This window comes from Synchiropus splendidus, chromosome 6 (assembly GCF_027744825.2).
Source record: "Synchiropus splendidus isolate RoL2022-P1 chromosome 6, RoL_Sspl_1.0, whole genome shotgun sequence".
NCBI lineage: Eukaryota > Metazoa > Chordata > Actinopteri > Syngnathiformes > Callionymidae > Synchiropus > Synchiropus splendidus.
This window is the reverse complement of record NC_071339.1, coordinates 28,772,423-28,793,881: the sequence shown is the minus strand read 5'-3', so window position 1 is coordinate 28,793,881 and position 21,459 is coordinate 28,772,423.

Sequence of the window (21,459 nt, the reverse complement as noted above, 5' to 3'; positions counted from 1 at the left end):
GTGTTTTTCCAAAGTTATCAACACTTTTATGTTTGGCGTTCCGAAACCCACCTTATCTCAGGCTGAAAAGCGTTTTTACGCATTGTGCCATAACTTTTCAGGGAAGCTTCAGAACATGAAATTTTAACCTCCCACTATAGCAGAAAGGGTCTTTCTAGTAGGTGCACATCAAATCTAAGCTCTCTGAAGTGTTTTTCGAAAGTTATCAACACTTTTATGTTTGGCGTTCCGAAACCCACCTTATCTCAGGCTGAAAAGCGTTTTTGTGCATTGTGCCATAACTTTTCAGGAAAGCTTCAGAACATGAAATTTTAACCTCCCACTATAGTAGAAAGGGTCTTTCTAGTAGGTGCACATCAAATCTAAGCTCTCTGAAGTGTTTTTCGAAAGTTATCAACACTTTTATGTTTGGCGTTCCGAAACCCACCTTATCTCAGGCTGAAAAGCGTTTTTTTGCATTGTGCCATAACTTTTCAGGAAAGCCTCAGAACATGAAATTTTAACCTCCCACTATAGCAGAAAGGGTCTTTCTAGTAGTTGCACATCAAATCTAAACTGTCTGAAGTGTTTTTCCAAAGTTATCAACACTTTTATGTTTGGCGTTCCGAAACCCACCTTATCTCAGGCTGAAAAGCGTTTTTACGCATTGTGCCATAACTTATCAGGGAAGCTTCAGAACATGAAATTTTAACCTCCCACTATAGCAGAAAGGGTCTTTCTAGTAGGTGCACATCAAATCTAAGCTCTCTGAAGTGTTTTTCGAAAGTTATCAACACTTTTATGTTTGGCGTTCCGAAACCCACCTTATCTCAGGCTGAAAAGCGTTTTTGTGCATTGTGCCATAACTTTTCAGGGAAGCTTCAGAACATGGAATTTTAACCTCCCACTATAGCAGAAAGGGTCTTTCTAGTAGTTGCACATCAAATCTAAACTGTCTGAAGTGTTTTTCCAAAGTTATCAACACTTTTATGTTTGGCGTTCCGAAACCCACCTTATCTCAGGCTGAAAAGCGTTTTTGTGCATTGTGCCATAACTGTTCAGGGAAGCTTCAGAACATGAAATTTTAACCTCCCACTATAGCAGAAAGGGTCTTTCGAGTAGTTGCACATCAAATCTAAGCTGTCTGAAGTGTTTTTCAAAAGTTATCAACACTTTTATGTTTGGCGTTCCGAAACCCACCTTATCTCAGGCTGAAAAGCGTTTTTGTGCATTGTGCCATAACTTTTCAGGAAAGCTTCAGAACATGAAATTTTAACCTCCCACTATAGCAGAAAGGGTCTTTCTAGTAGTTGCACATCAAATCTAAACTGTCTGAAGTGTTTTTCCAAAGTTATCAACACTTTTATGTTTGGCGTTCCGAAACCCACCTTATCTCAGGCTGAAAAGCGTTTTTACGCATTGTGCCATAACTTTTCAGGGAAGCTTCAGAACATGAAATTTTAACCTCCCACTATAGCAGAAAGGGTCTTTCTAGTAGGTGCACATCAAATTTAAGCTGTCTGAAGTGTTTTTCCAAAGTTATCAACACTTTTATGTTTGGCGTTCCGAAACCCACCTTATCTCAGGCTGAAAAGCGTTTTTGTGCATTGTGCCATAACTTTTCAGGGAAGCTTCAGAACATGAAATTTTAACCTCCCACTATAGCAGAAAGGGTCTTTCTAGTAGGTGCACATCAAATCTAAGCTCTCTGAAGTGTTTTTCGAAAGTTATCAACACTTTTATGTTTGGCGTTCCGAAACCCACCTTATCTCAGGCTGAAAAGCGTTTTTGTGCATTGTGCCATAACTTTTCAGGGAAGCTTCAGAACATGAAATTTTAACCTCCCACTATAGCAGAAAGGGTCTTTCTAGTAGTTGCACATCAAATCTAAACTGTCTGAAGTGTTTTTCCAAAGTTATTAACACTTTTATGTTTGGCGTTCCGAAACCCACCTTATCTCAGGCTGAAAAGCGTTTTTGTGCATTGTGCCATAACTTTTCAGGGAAGCTTCAGAACATGAAATTTTAACCTCCCACTATAGCAGAAAGGGTCTTTCTAGTAGTTGCACATCAAATCTAAACTGTCTGAAGTGTTTTTCCAAAGTTATCAACACTTTTATGTTTGGCGTTCCGAAACCCACCTTATCTCAGGCTGAAAAGCGTTTTTGTGCATTGTGCCATAACTTTTCAGGGAAGCTTCAGAACATGAAATTTTAACCTCCCACTATAGCAGAAAGGGTCTTTCTAGTAGTAGCACATCAAATCTAAGCTGTCTGAAGTGTTTTTCAAAAGTTATCAACACTTTTATGTTTGGCGTTCCGAAACCCACCTTATCTCAGGCTGAAAAGCGTTTTTGTGCATTGTGCCATAACTTTTCAGGAAAGCTTCAGAACATGAAATTTTAAGCTCCCACTATAGCAGAAAGGGTCTTTCTAGTAGTTGCACATCAAATCTAAACTGTCTGAAGTGTTTTTCCAAAGTTATCAACACTTTTATGTTTGGCGTTCCGAAACCCACCTTATCTCAGGCTGAAAAGCGTTTTTACGCATTGTGCCATAACTTTTCAGGGAAGCTTCAGAACATGAAATTTTAACCTCCCACTATAGCAGAAAGGGTCTTTCTAGTAGGTGCACATCAAATCTAAGCTCTCTGAAGTGTTTTTCGAAAGTTATCAACACTTTTATGTTTGGCGTTCCGAAACCCACCTTATCTCAGGCTGAAAAGCGTTTTTGTGCATTGTGCCATAACTTTTCAGGAAAGCTTCAGAACATGAAATTTTAACCTCCCACTATAGTAGAAAGGGTCTTTCTAGTAGGTGCACATCAAATCTAAGCTCTCTGAAGTGTTTTTCGAAAGTTATCAACACTTTTATGTTTGGCGTTCCGAAACCCACCTTATCTCAGGCTGAAAAGCGTTTTTTTGCATTGTGCCATAACTTTTCAGGAAAGCCTCAGAACATGAAATTTTAACCTCCCACTATAGCAGAAAGGGTCTTTCTAGTAGTTGCACATCAAATCTAAACTGTCTGAAGTGTTTTTCCAAAGTTATCAACACTTTTATGTTTGGCGTTCCGAAACCCACCTTATCTCAGGCTGAAAAGCGTTTTTACGCATTGTGCCATAACTTATCAGGGAAGCTTCAGAACATGAAATTTTAACCTCCCACTATAGCAGAAAGGGTCTTTCTAGTAGGTGCACATCAAATCTAAGCTCTCTGAAGTGTTTTTCGAAAGTTATCAACACTTTTATGTTTGGCGTTCCGAAACCCACCTTATCTCAGGCTGAAAAGCGTTTTTGTGCATTGTGCCATAACTTTTCAGGGAAGCTTCAGAACATGGAATTTTAACCTCCCACTATAGCAGAAAGGGTCTTTCTAGTAGTTGCACATCAAATCTAAACTGTCTGAAGTGTTTTTCCAAAGTTATCAACACTTTTATGTTTGGCGTTCCGAAACCCACCTTATCTCAGGCTGAAAAGCGTTTTTGTGCATTGTGCCATAACTGTTCAGGGAAGCTTCAGAACATGAAATTTTAACCTCCCACTATAGCAGAAAGGGTCTTTCGAGTAGTTGCACATCAAATCTAAGCTGTCTGAAGTGTTTTTCAAAAGTTATCAACACTTTTATGTTTGGCGTTCCGAAACCCACCTTATCTCAGGCTGAAAAGCGTTTTTGTGCATTGTGCCATAACTTTTCAGGAAAGCTTCAGAACATGAAATTTTAACCTCCCACTATAGCAGAAAGGGTCTTTCTAGTAGTTGCACATCAAATCTAAACTGTCTGAAGTGTTTTTCCAAAGTTATCAACACTTTTATGTTTGGCGTTCCGAAACCCACCTTATCTCAGGCTGAAAAGCGTTTTTACGCATTGTGCCATAACTTTTCAGGGAAGCTTCAGAACATGAAATTTTAACCTCCCACTATAGCAGAAAGGGTCTTTCTAGTAGGTGCACATCAAATTTAAGCTGTCTGAAGTGTTTTTCCAAAGTTATCAACACTTTTATGTTTGGCGTTCCGAAACCCACCTTATCTCAGGCTGAAAAGCGTTTTTGTGCATTGTGCCATAACTTTTCAGGGAAGCTTCAGAACATGAAATTTTAACCTCCCACTATAGCAGAAAGGGTCTTTCTAGTAGTTGCACATCAAATCTAAGCTGTCTGAAGTGTTTTTCAAAAGTTATCAACACTTTTATGTTTGGCGTTCCGAAACCCACCTTATCTCAGGCTGAAAAGCGTTTTTGTGCATTGTGCCATAACTTTTCAGGGAAGCTTCAGAACATGAAATTTTAACCTCCCACTATAGCAGAAAGGGTCTTTCTAGTAGTTGCACATCAAATCTAAACTGTCTGAAGTGTTTTTCCAAAGTTATCAACACTTTTATGTTTGGCGTTCCGAAACCCACCTTATCTCAGGCTGAAAAGCGTTTTTACGCATTGTGCCATAACTTTTCAGGGAAGCTTCAGAACATGAAATTTTAACCTCCCACTATAGCAGAAAGGGTCTTTCTAGTAAGTGCACATCAAATCTAAGCTCTCTGAAGTGTTTTTCGAAAGTTATCAACACTTTTATGTTTGGCGTTCCGAAACCCACCTTATCTCAGGCTGAAAAGCGTTTTTGTGCATTGTGCCATAACTTTTCAGGGAAGCTTCAGAACATGAAATTTTAACCTCCCACTATAGCAGAAAGGGTCTTTCTAGTAGTTGCACATCAAATCTAAACTGTCTGAAGTGTTTTTCCAAAGTTATTAACACTTTTATGTTTGGCGTTCCGAAACCCACTTTATCTCAGGCTGAAAAGCGTTTTTGTGCATTGTGCCATAACTTTTCAGGGAAGCTTCAGAACATGAAATTTTAACCTCCCACTATAGCAGAAAGGGTCTTTCTAGTAGTTGCACATAAAATCTAAACTGTCTGAAGTGTTTTTCCAAAGTTATCAACACTTTTATGTTTGGCGTTCCGAAACCCACCTTATCTCAGGCTGAAAAGCGTTTTTACGCATTGTGCCATAACTTTTCAGGGAAGCTTCAGAACATGAAATTTTAACCTCCCACTATAGCAGAAAGGGTCTTTCTAGTAGGTGCACATCAAATCTAAGCTCTCTGAAGTGTTTTTCGAAAGTTATCAACACTTTTATGTTTGGCGTTCCGAAACCCACCTTATCTCAGGCTGAAAAGCGTTTTTGTGCATTGTGCCATAACTTTTCAGGGAAGCTTCAGAACATGAAATTTTAACCTCCCACTATAGCAGAAAGGGTCTTTCTAGTAGTTGCACATCAAATCTAAACTGTCTGAAGTGTTTTTCCAAAGTTATTAACACTTTTATGTTTGGCGTTCCGAAACCCACCTTATCTCAGGCTGAAAAGCGTTTTTGTGCATTGTGCCATAACTTTTCAGGGAAGCTTCAGAACATGAAATTTTAACCTCCCACTATAGCAGAAAGGGTCTTTCTAGTAGTTGCACATCAAATCTAAACTGTCTGAAGTGTTTTTCCAAAGTTATCAACACTTTTATGTTTGGCGTTCCGAAACCCACCTTATCTCAGGCTGAAAAGCGTTTTTACGCATTGTGCCATAACTTTTCAGGGAAGCTTCAGAACATGAAATTTTAACCTCCCACTATAGCAGAAAGGGTCTTTCTAGTAGGTGCACATCAAATCTAAGCTGTCTGAAGTGTTTTTCGAAAGTTATCAACACTTTTATGTTTGGCGTTCCGAAACCCACCTTATCTCAGGCTGAAAAGCGTTTTTACGCATTGTGCCATAACTTTTCAGGGAAGCTTCAGAACATGAAATTTTAACCTCCCACTATAGCAGAAAGGGTCTTTCTAGTAGGTGCACATCAAATCTAAGCTCTCTGAAGTGTTTTTCGAAAGTTATCAACACTTTTATGTTTGGCGTTCCGAAACCCACCTTATCTCAGGCTGAAAAGCGTTTTTGTGCATTGTGCCATAACTTTTCAGGAAAGCTTCAGAACATGAAATTTTAACCTCCCACTATAGTAGAAAGGGTCTTTCTAGTAGGTGCACATCAAATCTAAGCTCTCTGAAGTGTTTTTCGAAAGTTATCAACACTTTTATGTTTGGCGTTCCGAAACCCACCTTATCTCAGGCTGAAAAGCGTTTTTTTGCATTGTGCCATAACTTTTCAGGAAAGCCTCAGAACATGAAATATTAACCTCCCACTATAGCAGAAAGGGTCTTTCTAGTAGTTGCACATCAAATCTAAACTGTCTGAAGTGTTTTTCCAAAGTTATCAACACTTTTATGTTTGGCGTTCCGAAACCCACCTTATCTCAGGCTGAAAAGCGTTTTTACGCATTGTGCCATAACTTATCAGGGAAGCTTCAGAACATGAAATTTTAACCTCCCACTATAGCAGAAAGGGTCTTTCTAGTAGGTGCACATCAAATCTAAGCTCTCTGAAGTGTTTTTCGAAAGTTATCAACACTTTTATGTTTGGCGTTCCGAAACCCACCTTATCTCAGGCTGAAAAGCGTTTTTGTGCATTGTGCCATAACTTTTCAGGGAAGCTTCAGAACATGGAATTTTAACCTCCCACTATAGCAGAAAGGGTCTTTCTAGTAGTTGCACATCAAATCTAAACTGTCTGAAGTGTTTTTCCAAAGTTATCAACACTTTTATGTTTGGCGTTCCGAAACCCACCTTATCTCAGGCTGAAAAGCGTTTTTGTGCATTGTGCCATAACTGTTCAGGGAAGCTTCAGAACATGAAATTTTAACCTCCCACTATAGCAGAAAGGGTCTTTCGAGTAGTTGCACATCAAATCTAAGCTGTCTGAAGTGTTTTTCAAAAGTTATCAACACTTTTATGTTTGGCGTTCCGAAACCCACCTTATCTCAGGCTGAAAAGCGTTTTTGTGCATTGTGCCATAACTTTTCAGGAAAGCTTCAGAACATGAAATTTTAACCTCCCACTATAGCAGAAAGGGTCTTTCTAGTAGTTGCACATCAAATCTAAACTGTCTGAAGTGTTTTTCCAAAGTTATCAACACTTTTATGTTTGGCGTTCCGAAACCCACCTTATCTCAGGCTGAAAAGCGTTTTTACGCATTGTGCCATAACTTTTCAGGGAAGCTTCAGAACATGAAATTTTAACCTCCCACTATAGCAGAAAGGGTCTTTCTAGTAGGTGCACATCAAATTTAAGCTGTCTGAAGTGTTTTTCCAAAGTTATCAACACTTTTATGTTTGGCGTTCCGAAACCCACCTTATCTCAGGCTGAAAAGCGTTTTTGTGCATTGTGCCATAACTTTTCAGGGAAGCTTCAGAACATGAAATTTTAACCTCCCACTATAGCAGAAAGGGTCTTTCTAGTAGGTGCACATCAAATCTAAGCTCTCTGAAGTGTTTTTCGAAAGTTATCAACACTTTTATGTTTGGCGTTCCGAAACCCACCTTATCTCAGGCTGAAAAGCGTTTTTGTGCATTGTGCCATAACTTTTCAGGGAAGCTTCAGAACATGAAATTTTAACCTCCCACTATAGCAGAAAGGGTCTTTCTAGTAGTTGCACATCAAATCTAAACTGTCTGAAGTGTTTTTCCAAAGTTATTAACACTTTTATGTTTGGCGTTCCGAAACCCACCTTATCTCAGGCTGAAAAGCGTTTTTGTGCATTGTGCCATAACTTTTCAGGGAAGCTTCAGAACATGAAATTTTAACCTCCCACTATAGCAGAAAGGGTCTTTCTAGTAGTTGCACATCAAATCTAAACTGTCTGAAGTGTTTTTCCAAAGTTATCAACACTTTTATGTTTGGCGTTCCGAAACCCACCTTATCTCAGGCTGAAAAGCGTTTTTGTGCATTGTGCCATAACTTTTCAGGGAAGCTTCAGAACATGAAATTTTAACCTCCCACTATAGCAGAAAGGGTCTTTCTATTAGTAGCACATCAAATCTAAGCTGTCTGAAGTGTTTTTCAAAAGTTATCAACACTTTTATGTTTGGCGTTCCGAAACCCACCTTATCTCAGGCTGAAAAGCGTTTTTGTGCATTGTGCCATAACTTTTCAGGAAAGCTTCAGAACATGAAATTTTAAGCTCCCACTATAGCAGAAAGGGTCTTTCTAGTAGTTGCACATCAAATCTAAACTGTCTGAAGTGTTTTTCCAAAGTTATCAACACTTTTATGTTTGGCGTTCCGAAACCCACCTTATCTCAGGCTGAAAAGCGTTTTTACGCATTGTGCCATAACTTTTCAGGGAAGCTTCAGAACATGAAATTTTAACCTCCCACTATAGCAGAAAGGGTCTTTCTAGTAGGTGCACATCAAATCTAAGCTCTCTGAAGTGTTTTTCGAAAGTTATCAACACTTTTATGTTTGGCGTTCCGAAACCCACCTTATCTCAGGCTGAAAAGCGTTTTTGTGCATTGTGCCATAACTTTTCAGGAAAGCTTCAGAACATGAAATTTTAACCTCCCACTATAGTAGAAAGGGTCTTTCTAGTAGGTGCACATCAAATCTAAGCTCTCTGAAGTGTTTTTCGAAAGTTATCAACACTTTTATGTTTGGCGTTCCGAAACCCACCTTATCTCAGGCTGAAAAGCGTTTTTTTGCATTGTGCCATAACTTTTCAGGAAAGCCTCAGAACATGAAATTTTAACCTCCCACTATAGCAGAAAGGGTCTTTCTAGTAGTTGCACATCAAATCTAAACTGTCTGAAGTGTTTTTCCAAAGTTATCAACACTTTTATGTTTGGCGTTCCGAAACCCACCTTATCTCAGGCTGAAAAGCGTTTTTACGCATTGTGCCATAACTTATCAGGGAAGCTTCAGAACATGAAATTTTAACCTCCCACTATAGCAGAAAGGGTCTTTCTAGTAGGTGCACATCAAATCTAAGCTCTCTGAAGTGTTTTTCGAAAGTTATCAACACTTTTATGTTTGGCGTTCCGAAACCCACCTTATCTCAGGCTGAAAAGCGTTTTTGTGCATTGTGCCATAACTTTTCAGGGAAGCTTCAGAACATGGAATTTTAACCTCCCACTATAGCAGAAAGGGTCTTTCTAGTAGTTGCACATCAAATCTAAACTGTCTGAAGTGTTTTTCCAAAGTTATCAACACTTTTATGTTTGGCGTTCCGAAACCCACCTTATCTCAGGCTGAAAAGCGTTTTTGTGCATTGTGCCATAACTGTTCAGGGAAGCTTCAGAACATGAAATTTTAACCTCCCACTATAGCAGAAAGGGTCTTTCGAGTAGTTGCACATCAAATCTAAGCTGTCTGAAGTGTTTTTCAAAAGTTATCAACACTTTTATGTTTGGCGTTCCGAAACCCACCTTATCTCAGGCTGAAAAGCGTTTTTGTGCATTGTGCCATAACTTTTCAGGAAAGCTTCAGAACATGAAATTTTAACCTCCCACTATAGCAGAAAGGGTCTTTCTAGTAGTTGCACATCAAATCTAAACTGTCTGAAGTGTTTTTCCAAAGTTATCAACACTTTTATGTTTGGCGTTCCGAAACCCACCTTATCTCAGGCTGAAAAGCGTTTTTACGCATTGTGCCATAACTTTTCAGGGAAGCTTCAGAACATGAAATTTTAACCTCCCACTATAGCAGAAAGGGTCTTTCTAGTAGGTGCACATCAAATTTAAGCTGTCTGAAGTGTTTTTCCAAAGTTATCAACACTTTTATGTTTGGCGTTCCGAAACCCACCTTATCTCAGGCTGAAAAGCGTTTTTGTGCATTGTGCCATAACTTTTCAGGGAAGCTTCAGAACATGAAATTTTAACCTCCCACTATAGCAGAAAGGGTCTTTCTAGTAGTTGCACATCAAATCTAAGCTGTCTGAAGTGTTTTTCAAAAGTTATCAACACTTTTATGTTTGGCGTTCCGAAACCCACCTTATCTCAGGCTGAAAAGCGTTTTTGTGCATTGTGCCATAACTTTTCAGGGAAGCTTCAGAACATGAAATTTTAACCTCCCACTATAGCAGAAAGGGTCTTTCTAGTAGTTGCACATCAAATCTAAACTGTCTGAAGTGTTTTTCCAAAGTTATCAACACTTTTATGTTTGGCGTTCCGAAACCCACCTTATCTCAGGCTGAAAAGCGTTTTTACGCATTGTGCCATAACTTTTCAGGGAAGCTTCAGAACATGAAATTTTAACCTCCCACTATAGCAGAAAGGGTCTTTCTAGTAAGTGCACATCAAATCTAAGCTCTCTGAAGTGTTTTTCGAAAGTTATCAACACTTTTATGTTTGGCGTTCCGAAACCCACCTTATCTCAGGCTGAAAAGCGTTTTTGTGCATTGTGCCATAACTTTTCAGGGAAGCTTCAGAACATGAAATTTTAACCTCCCACTATAGCAGAAAGGGTCTTTCTAGTAGTTGCACATCAAATCTAAACTGTCTGAAGTGTTTTTCCAAAGTTATTAACACTTTTATGTTTGGCGTTCCGAAACCCACTTTATCTCAGGCTGAAAAGCGTTTTTGTGCATTGTGCCATAACTTTTCAGGGAAGCTTCAGAACATGAAATTTTAACCTCCCACTATAGCAGAAAGGGTCTTTCTAGTAGTTGCACATAAAATCTAAACTGTCTGAAGTGTTTTTCCAAAGTTATCAACACTTTTATGTTTGGCGTTCCGAAACCCACCTTATCTCAGGCTGAAAAGCGTTTTTACGCATTGTGCCATAACTTTTCAGGGAAGCTTCAGAACATGAAATTTTAACCTCCCACTATAGCAGAAAGGGTCTTTCTAGTAGGTGCACATCAAATCTAAGCTCTCTGAAGTGTTTTTCGAAAGTTATCAACACTTTTATGTTTGGCGTTCCGAAACCCACCTTATCTCAGGCTGAAAAGCGTTTTTGTGCATTGTGCCATAACTTTTCAGGGAAGCTTCAGAACATGAAATTTTAACCTCCCACTATAGCAGAAAGGGTCTTTCTAGTAGTTGCACATCAAATCTAAACTGTCTGAAGTGTTTTTCCAAAGTTATTAACACTTTTATGTTTGGCGTTCCGAAACCCACCTTATCTCAGGCTGAAAAGCGTTTTTGTGCATTGTGCCATAACTTTTCAGGGAAGCTTCAGAACATGAAATTTTAACCTCCCACTATAGCAGAAAGGGTCTTTCTAGTAGTTGCACATCAAATCTAAACTGTCTGAAGTGTTTTTCCAAAGTTATCAACACTTTTATGTTTGGCGTTCCGAAACCCACCTTATCTCAGGCTGAAAAGCGTTTTTACGCATTGTGCCATAACTTTTCAGGGAAGCTTCAGAACATGAAATTTTAACCTCCCACTATAGCAGAAAGGGTCTTTCTAGTAGGTGCACATCAAATCTAAGCTGTCTGAAGTGTTTTTCGAAAGTTATCAACACTTTTATGTTTGGCGTTCCGAAACCCACCTTATCTCAGGCTGAAAAGCGTTTTTGTGCATTGTGCCATAACTTTTCAGGGAAGCTTCAGAACATGAAATTTTAACCTCCCACTATAGCAGAAAGGGTCTTTCTAGTAGTTGCACATCAAATCTAAGCTGTCTGAAGTGTTTTTCAAAAGTTATCAACACTTTTATGTTTGGCGTTCCGAAACCCACCTTATCTCAGGCTGAAAAGCGTTTTTGTGCATTGTGCCATAACTTTTCAGGAAAGCTTCAGAACATGAAATTTTAACCTCCCACTATGGCAGAAAGGGTCTTTCTCGTAGTTGCACATCAAATCTAAACTGTCTGAAGTGTTTTTCCAAAGTTATCAACATTTTTATGTTTGGCGTTCCGAAACCCACCTTATCTCAGGCTGAAAAGCGTTTTTACGCATTGTGCCATAACTTTTCAGGGAAGCTTCAGAACATGAAATTTTAACCTCCCACTATAGCAGAAAGGGTCTTTCTAGTAGGTGCACATCAAATCTAAGCTCTCTGAAGTGTTTTTCGAAAGTTATCATCACTTTTATGTTTGGCGTTCCGAAACCCACCTTATCTCAGGCTGAAAAGCGTTTTTGTGCATTGTGCCATAACTTTTCAGGGAAGCTTCAGAACATGAAATTTTAACCTCCCACTATAGCAGAAAGGGTCTTTCTAGTAGTTGCACATCAAATCTAAACTGTCTGAAGTGTTTTTCCAAAGTTATTAACACTTTTATGTTTGGCGTTCCGAAACCCACCTTATCTCAGGCTGAAAAGCGTTTTTGTGCATTGTGCCATAACTTTTCAGGGAAGCTTCAGAACATGAAATTTTAACCTCCCACTATAGCAGAAAGGGTCTTTCTAGTAGTTGCACATCAAATCTAAACTGTCTGAAGTGTTTTTCCAAAGTTATTAACACTTTTATGTTTGGCGTTCCGAAACCCACCTTATCTCAGGCTGAAAAGCGTTTTTGTGCATTGTGCCATAACTTTTCAGGGAAGCTTCAGAACATGAAATTTTAACCTCCCACTATAGCAGAAAGGGTCTTTCTAGTAGTTGCACATCAAATCTAAACTGTCTGAAGTGTTTTTCCAAAGTTATTAACACTTTTATGTTTGGCGTTCCGAAACCCACCTTATCTCAGGCTGAAAAGCGTTTTTGTGCATTGTGCCATAACTTTTCAGGGAAGCTTCAGAACATGAAATTTTAACCTCCCACTATAGCAGAAAGGGTCTTTCTAGTAGTTGCACATCAAATCTAAACTGTCTGAAGTGTTTTTCCAAAGTTATCAACACTTTTATGTTTGGCGTTCCGAAACCCACCTTATCTCAGGCTGAAAAGCGTTTTTGTGCATGTGCCATAACTTTTCAGGGAAGCTTCAGAACATGAAATTTTAACCTCCCACTATAGCAGAAAGGGTCTTTCTAGTAGTTGCACATCAAATCTAAACTGTCTGAAGGGTTTTTCCAAAGTTATCAACACTTTTATGTTTGGCGTTCCGAAACCCACCTTATCTCAGGCTGAAAAGCGTTTTTACGCATTGTGCCATAACTTTTCAGGGAAGCTTCAGAACATGAAATTTTAACCTCCCACTATAGCAGAAAGGGTCTTTCTAGTAGTTGCACATCAAATCTAAACTGTCTGAAGTGTTTTCCCAAAGTAATTAACACTTTTATGTTTGGCGTTCCGAAACCCACCTTATCTCAGGCTGAAAAGCGTTTTTGTCCATTGTGCCATAACTTTTTAGGGAAGCTTCAGAACATGAAATTTTAACCTCCCACTATAGCAGAAAGGGTCTTTCTAGTAGTTGCACATCAAATCTAAACTGTCTGAAGTGTTTTTCCAAAGTTATTAACACTTTTATGTTTGGCGTTCCGAAACCCACCTTATCTAAGGCTGAAAAGCGTTTTTGTGCATTGTGCCATAACTTTTCAGGGAAGCTTCAGAACATGAAATTTTAACCTCCCACTATAGCAGAAAGGGTCTTTCTAGTAGTTGCACATCAAATCTAAACTGTCTGAAGTGTTTTTCCAAAGTTATCAACACTTTTATGTTTGGCGTTCCGAAACCCACCTTATCTCAGGCTGAAAAGCGTTTTTGTGCATGTGCCATAACTTTTCAGGGAAGCTTCAGAACATGAAATTTTAACCTCCCACTATAGCAGAAAGGGTCTTTCTAGTAGTTGCACATCAAATCTAAGCTGTCTGAAGTGTTTTTCAAAAGTTATCAACACTTTTATGTTTGGCGTTCCGAAACCCACCTTATCTCAGGCTGAAAAGCGTTTTTGTGCATTGTGCCATAACTTTTCAGGAAAGCTTCAGAACATGAAATTTTAACCTCCCACTATAGCAGAAAGGGTCTTTCTAGTAGTTGCACATCAGATCTAAACTGTCTGAAGTGTTTTTCCAAAGTTATCAACACTTTTATGTTTGGCGTTCCGAAACCCACCTCATCTCAGGCTGAAAAGCGTTTTTACGCATTGTGCCATAACTTTTCAGGGAAGCTTCAGAACATGAAATTTTAACCTCCCACTATAGCAGAAAGGGTCTTTCTAGTAGTTGCACATCAAATCTAAACTGTCTGAAGTGTTTTTCCAAAGTTATTAAGACTTTTATGTTTGGCGTTCCGAAACCCACCTTATCTCAGGCTGAAAAGCGTTTTTGTGCATTGTGCCATAACTTTTCAGGGAAGCTTCAGAACATGAAATTTTAACCTCCCACTATAGCAGAAAGGGTCTTTCTAGTAGTTGCACATCAAATCTAAACTGTCTGAAGTGTTTTTCCAAAGTTATCAACACTTTTATGTTTGGCGTTCCGAAACCCACCTTATCTCAGGCTGAAAAGCGTTTTTACGCATTGTGCCATAACTTTTCAGGGAAGCTTCAGAACATGAAATTTTAACCTCCCACTATAGCAGAAAGGGTCTTTCTAGTAGTTGCACATCAAATCTAAACTGTCTGAAGTGTTTTCCCAAAGTAATTAACACTTTTATGTTTGGCGTTCCGAAACCCACCTTATCTCAGGCTGAAAAGCGTTTTTGTGCATTGTGCCATAACTTTTCAGGGAAGCTTCAGAACATGAAATTTTAACCTCCCACTATAGCAGAAAGGGTCTTTCTAGTAGTTGCACATCAAATCTAAACTGTCTGAAGTGTTTTTCCAAAGTTATTAACACTTTTATGTTTGGCGTTCCGAAACCCACCTTATCTCAGGCTGAAAAGCGTTTTTGTGCATTGTGCCATAACTTTTCAGGGAAGCTTCAGAACATGAAATTTTAACCTCCCACTATAGCAGAAAGGGTCTTTCTAGTAGTTGCACATCAAATCTAAACTGTCTGAAGTGTTTTTCCAAAGTTATCAACACTTTTATGTTTGGCGTTCCGAAACCCACCTTATCTCAGGCTGAAAAGCGTTTTTGTGCATGTGCCATAACTTTTCAGGGAAGCTTCAGAACATGAAATTTTAACCTCCCACTATAGCAGAAAGGGTCTTTCTAGTAGTTGCACATCAAATCTAAGCTGTCTGAAGTGTTTTTCAAAAGTTATCAACACTTTTATGTTTGGCGTTCCGAAACCCACCTTATCTCAGGCTGAAAAGCGTTTTTGTGCATTGTGCCATAACTTTTCAGGGAAGCTTCAGAACATGAAATTTTAACCTCCCACTATAGCAGAAAGGGTCTTTCTAGTAGTTGCACATCAAATCTAAACTGTCTGAAGTGTTTTTCCAAAGTTATCAACACTTTTATGTTTGGCGTTCCGAAACCCACCTTATCTCAGGCTGAAAAGCGTTTTTACGCATTGTGCCATAACTTTTCAGGGAAGCTTCAGAACATGAAATTTTAACCTCCCACTATAGCAGAAAGGGTCTTTCTAGTAGTTGCACATCAAATCTAAACTGTCTGAAGTGTTTTCCCAAAGTAATTAACACTTTTATGTTTGGCGTTCCGAAACCCACCTTATCTCAGGCTGAAAAGCGTTTTTGTGCATTGTGCCATAACTTTTCAGGAAAGCTTCAGAACATGAAATTTTAACCTCCCACTATAGCAGAAAGGGTCTTTCTAGTAGTTGCACATCAAATCTAAACTGTCTGAAGTGTTTTTCCAAAGTTATTAACACTTTTATGTTTGGCGTTCCGAAACCCACCTTATCTCAGGCTGAAAAGCGTTTTTGTGCATTGTGCCATAACTTTTCAGGAAAGCTTCAGAACATGAAATTTTAACCTCCCACTATAGCAGAAAGGGTCTTTCTAGTAGTTGCACATCAAATCTAAACTGTCTGAAGTGTTTTTCCAAAGTTATCAACACTTTTATGTTTGGCGTTCCGAAACCCACCTTATCTCAGGCTGAAAAGCGTTTTTACGCATTGTGCCATAACTTTTCAGGGAAGCTTCAGAACATGAAATTTTAACCTCCCACTATAGCAGAAAGGGTCTTTCTAGTAGTTGCACATCAAATCTAAACTGTCTGAAGTGTTTTTCCAAAGTTATTAAGACTTTTATGTTTGGCGTTCCGAAACCCACCTTATCTCAGGCTGAAAAGCGTTTTTGTGCATTGTGCCATAACTTTTCAGGGAAGCTTCAGAACATGAAATTTTAACCTCCCACTATAGCAGAAAGGGTCTTTCTAGTAGTTGCACATCAAATCTAAACTGTCTGAAGTGTTTTTCCAAAGTTATCAACACTTTTATGTTTGGCGTTCCGAAACCCACCTTATCTCAGGCTGAAAAGCGTTTTTACGCATTGTGCCATAACTTTTCAGGGAAGCTTCAGAACATGAAATTTTAACCTCCCACTATAGCAGAAAGGGTCTTTCTAGTAGGTGCACATCAAATCTAAGCTGTCTGAAGTGTTTTTCGAAAGTTATCAACACTTTTATGTTTGGCGTTCCGAAACCCACCTTATCTCAGGCTGAAAAGCGTTTTTGTGCATTGTGCCATAACTTTTCAGGGAAGCTTCAGAACATGAAATTTTAACCTCCCACTATAGCAGAAACGGTCTTTCTAGTAGTTGCACATCAAATCTAAGCTGTCTGAAGTGTTTTTCAAAAGTTATCAACACTTTTATGTTTGGCGTTCCGAAACCCACCTTATCTCAGGCTGAAAAGCGTTTTTACGCATTGTGCCATAACTTTTCAGGGAAGCTTCAGAACATGAAATTTTAACCTCCCACTATAGCAGAAAGGGTCTTTCTAGTAGTTGCACATCAAATCTAAACTGTCTGAAGTGTTTTTCCAAAGTTATCAACACTTTTATGTTTGGCGTTCCGAAACCCACCTTATCTCAGGCTGAAAAGCGTTTTTGTGCATTGTGCCATAACTTTTCAGGGAAGCTTCAGAACATGAAATTTTAACCTCCCACTATAGCAGAAAGGGTCTTTCTAGTAGTTGCACATCAAATCTAAACTGTCTGAAGTGTTTTTCCAAAGTTATCAACACTTTTATGTTTGGCGTTCCGAAACCCACCTTATCTCAGGCTGAAAAGCGTTTTTACGCATTGTGCCATAACTTTTCAGGGAAGCTTCAGAACATGAAATTTTAACCTCCCACTATAGCAGAAAGGGTCTTTCTAGTAGTTGCACATCAAATCTAAGCTCTCTGAAGTGTTTTTCGAAAGTTATCAACACTTTTATGTTTGGCGTTCCGAAACCCACCTTATCTCAGGCTGAAAAGCGTTTTTGTGCATTGTGCCATAACTTTTCAGGGAAGCTTCAGAACATGAAATTTTAACCTCCCACTATAGCAGAAAGGGTCTTTCTAGTAGTTGCACATCAAATCTAAACTGTCTGAAGTGTTTTTCCAAAGTTATCAACACTTTTATGTTTGGCGTTCCGAAACCCACCTTATCTCAGGCTGAAAAGTGTTTTTGTGCATTGTGCCATAACTTTTCAGGGAAGCTTCAGAACATGAAATTTTAACCTCCCACTATAGCAGAAAGGGTCTTTCTAGTAGTTGCACATCAAATCTAAACTGTCTGAAGTGTTTTTCAAAAGTTATCAACACTTTTATGTTTGGCGTTCCGAAACCCACCTTATCTCAGGCTGAAAAGCGTGTTTGTGCATTGTGCCATAACTTTTCAGGGAAGCTTCAGAACATGAAATTTTAACCTCCCACTATAGCAGAAAGGGTCTTTCTAGTAGTTGCACATCAAATCTAAACTGTCTGAAGTGTTTTTCCAAAGTTATTAACACTTTTATGTTTGGCGTTCCGAAACCCACCTTATCTCAGGCTGAAAAGCGTTTTTGTGCATTGTGCCATAACTTTTCAGGGAAGCTTCAGAACATGAAATTTTAACCTCCCACTATAGCAGAAAGGGTCTTTCTAGTAGTTGCACATCAAATCTAAACTGTCTGAAGTGTTTTTCCAAAGTTATTAACACTTTTATGTTTGGCGTTCCGAAACCCACCTTATCTCAGGCTGAAAAGCGTTTTTGTGCATTGTGCCATAACTTTTCAGGGAAGCTTCAGAACATGAAATTTTAACCTCCCACTATAGCAGAAAGGGTCTTTCTAGTAGTTGCACATCAAATCTAAACTGTCTGAAGTGTTTTTCCAAAGTTATCAACACTTTTATGTTTGGCGTTCCGAAACCCACCTTATCTCAGGCTGAAAAGCGTTTTTACGCATTGTGCCATAACTTTTCAGGGAAGCTTCAGAACATGAAATTTTAACCTCCCACTATAGCAGAAAGGGTCTTTCTAGTAGGTGCACATCAAATCTAAGCTGTCTGAAGTGTTTTTCGAAAGTTATCAACACTTTTATGTTTGGCGTTCCGAAACCCACCTTATCTCAGGCTGAAAAGCGTTTTTGTGCATTGTGCCATAACTTTTCAGGGAAGCTTCAGAACATGAAATTTTAACCTCCCACTATAGCAGAAAGGGTCTTTCTAGTAGTTGCACATCAAATCTAAGCTGTCTGAAGTGTTTTTCAAAAGTTATCAACACTTTTATGTTTGGCGTTCCGAAACCCACCTTATCTCAGGCTGAAAAGCGTTTTTACGCAATGTGCCATAACTTTTTAGGAAAGCTTCAGAACATGAAATTTTAACCTCCCACTATAGCAGAAAAGGGTCTTTCTAGTAGTTGCACATCAAATCTAAATTGTCTGAAGTGTTTTTCCAAGTTATCAACACTTTTATGTTTGGCGTTCCGAAACCCACCTTATCTCAGGCTGAAAAGCGTTTTTACGCATTGTGCCATAACTTTTCAGGGGAAGCTTCAGAACATGAAATTTTAACCTCCCACTATAGCAGAAAGGGTCTTTCTAGTAGGTGCACATCAAATCTAAGCTCTCTGAAGTGTTTTTCGAAAGTGTTATCAACACTTTTATGTTTGGCGTTCCGAAACCCACCTTATCTCAGGCTGAAAAGCGTTTTTGTGCATTGTGCCATAACTTTTCAGGGAAGCTTCAGAACATGAAATTTTAACCTCCCACTATAGCAGAAAGGGTCCTTTCTAGTAGTTGCACATCAAATCTAAACTGTCTGAAGTGTTTTTCCAAAGTTATCAACACTTTTATGTTTGGCGTTCCGAAACCCACCTTATCTCAGGCTGAAAAAGCGTTTTTACGCATTGTGCCATAACTTTTCAGGAAGCTTCAGAACATGAAATTTTAACCTCCCACTATAGCAGAAAGGGTCTTTCTAGTAGTTGCACATCAAATCTAAACTGTCTGAAGTGTTTTTCCAAAGTTATTAACACTTTTTATGTTTGGCGTTCCGAAACCCCACCTTATCTCAGGCTGAAAAGCGTTTTTGTGCATTGTGCCATAACTTTTCAGGGAAGCTTCAGAACATGAAATTTTAACCTCCCACTATAGCAGAAAGGGTCTTTCTAGTAGTTGCACATCAAATCTAAACTGTCTGAAGTGTTTTTCCAAGTTATCAACACTTTTATGTTTGGCGTTCCGAAAACCCACCTTATCTCAGGCTGAAAAGCGTTTTTACGCATTGTGCCATAACTTTTTCAGGGAAGCTTCAGAACATGAAATTTTAACCTCCCACTATAGCAGAAAGGGTCTTTCTAGTAGTTGCACATCAAATCTAAGCTCTCTGAAGTGTTTTTCGAAAGTTATCAACACTTTTATGTTTGGCGTTCCGAAACCCACCTTATCTCAGGCTGAAAAGCGTTTTTGTGCATTGTGCCATAACTTTTCAGGGAAGCTTCAGAACATGAAATTTTAACCTCCCACTATAGCAGAAAGGGTCTTTCTAGTAGTTGCACATCAAATCTAAACTGTCTGAAGTGTTTTTCCAAAGTTATCAACACTTTTATGTTTGGCGTTCCGAAACCCACCTTATCTCAGGCTGAAAAGCGTTTTTGTGCATTGTGCCATAACTTTTCAGGGAAGCTTCAGAACATGAAATTTTAACCTCCCACTATAGCAGAAAGGGTCTTTCTAGTAGTTGCACATCAAATCTAAACTGTCTGAAGTGTTTTTCAAAAGTTATCAACACTTTTATGTTTGGCGTTCCGAAACCCACCTTATCTCAGGCTGAAAAGCGTGTTTGTGCATTGTGCCCATAACTTTTCAGGGAAGCTTCAGAACATGAAATTTTAACCTCCCACTATAGCAGAAAGGGTCTTTCTAGTAGTTGCACATCAAATCTAAACTGTCTGAAGTGTTTTTCCAAAGTTATTAACACTTTTATGTTTGGCGTTCCGAAACCCACCTTATCTCAGGCTGAAAAGCGTTTTTTGTGCATTGTGCCATAACTTTTCAGGGAAGCTTCAGAACATGAAATTTTAACCTCCCACTATAGCAGAAAGGGTCTATCTAGTTAGTTGCACATCAAATCTAAACTGTCTGAAGTGTTTTTCCAAAGTTATTAACACTTTTATGTTTGGCGTTCCGAAACCCACCTTATCTCAGGCTGAAAAGCGTTTTTGTGCATTGTGCCATAACTTTTCAGGGAAGCTTCAGAACATGAAATTTTAACCTCCCACTGATAGCAGAAAGGGTCTTTCTAGTAGTTGCACATCAAATCTAAACTGTCTGAAGTGTTTTTCAAAGTTATCAACACTTTTATGTTTGGCGTTCCGAAACCCACCTTATCTCAGGCTGAAAAGCGTTTTTACGCATTGTGCCATAACTTTTCAGGGAAGCTTCAGAACATGAAATTTTAACCTCCCACTATAGCAGAAAGGGTCCTTTCTAGTAGGTGCACATCAAATCTAAGCTGTCTGAAGTGTTTTTCGAAAGTTATCAACACTTTTATGTTTGGCGTTCCGAAACCCACCTTATCTCAGGCTGAAAAGCGTTTTTGTGCATTGTGCCATAACTTTTCAGGGAAGCTTCAGAACATGAAATTTTAACCTCCCCACTATAGCAGAAAGGGGTCTTTCTAGTAGTTGCACATCAAATCTAAGCTGTCTGAAGTGTTTTTCAAAAGTTATCAACACTTTTATGTTTGGCGTTCCGAAAGCCACCTTATCTCAGGCTGAAAAGCGTTTTTGTGCATTGTGCCATAACTTTTCAGGAAAGCTTCAGAACATGAAATTTTAACCTCCCACTATAGCAGAAAGGGTCTTTCTAGTAGTTGCACATCAAATCTAAACTGTCTGAAGTGGTTTTTTCCAAAGTTATCAACACTTTTATGTTTGGCGTTCCGAAACCACCTTATCTCAGGCTGAAAAGCGTTTTTACGCATTGTGCCATAACTTTTCAGGGAAGCTTCAGAACATGAAATTTTAATCTCCCACTATAGCAGAAAGGGTCTTTCTAGTAGGTGCACATCAAATCTAAGCTCTCTGAAGTGTTTTTCGAAAGTTATCAACACTTTTATGTTTGGCGTTCCGAAACCCACCTTATCTCAGGCTGAAAAGCGTTTTTGTGCATTGTGCCATAACTTTTCAGGGAAGCTTCAGAACATGAAATTTTAACCTCCCACTATAGCAGAAAGGGTCGTTCTAGTAGTTGCACATCAAATCTAAACTGTCTGAAGTGTTTTTCCAAAGTTATTAACACTTTTATGTTTGGCGTTCCGAAACCCACCTTATCTCAGGCTGAAAAGCGTTTTTGTGCATTGTGCCATAACTTTTCAGGGAAGCTTCAGAACATGAAATTTTAACATCCCACTATAGCAGAAAGGGTCTTTCTAGTAGGTGCACATCAAATCTAAGCTGTCTGAAGTGTTTTTCGAAAGTT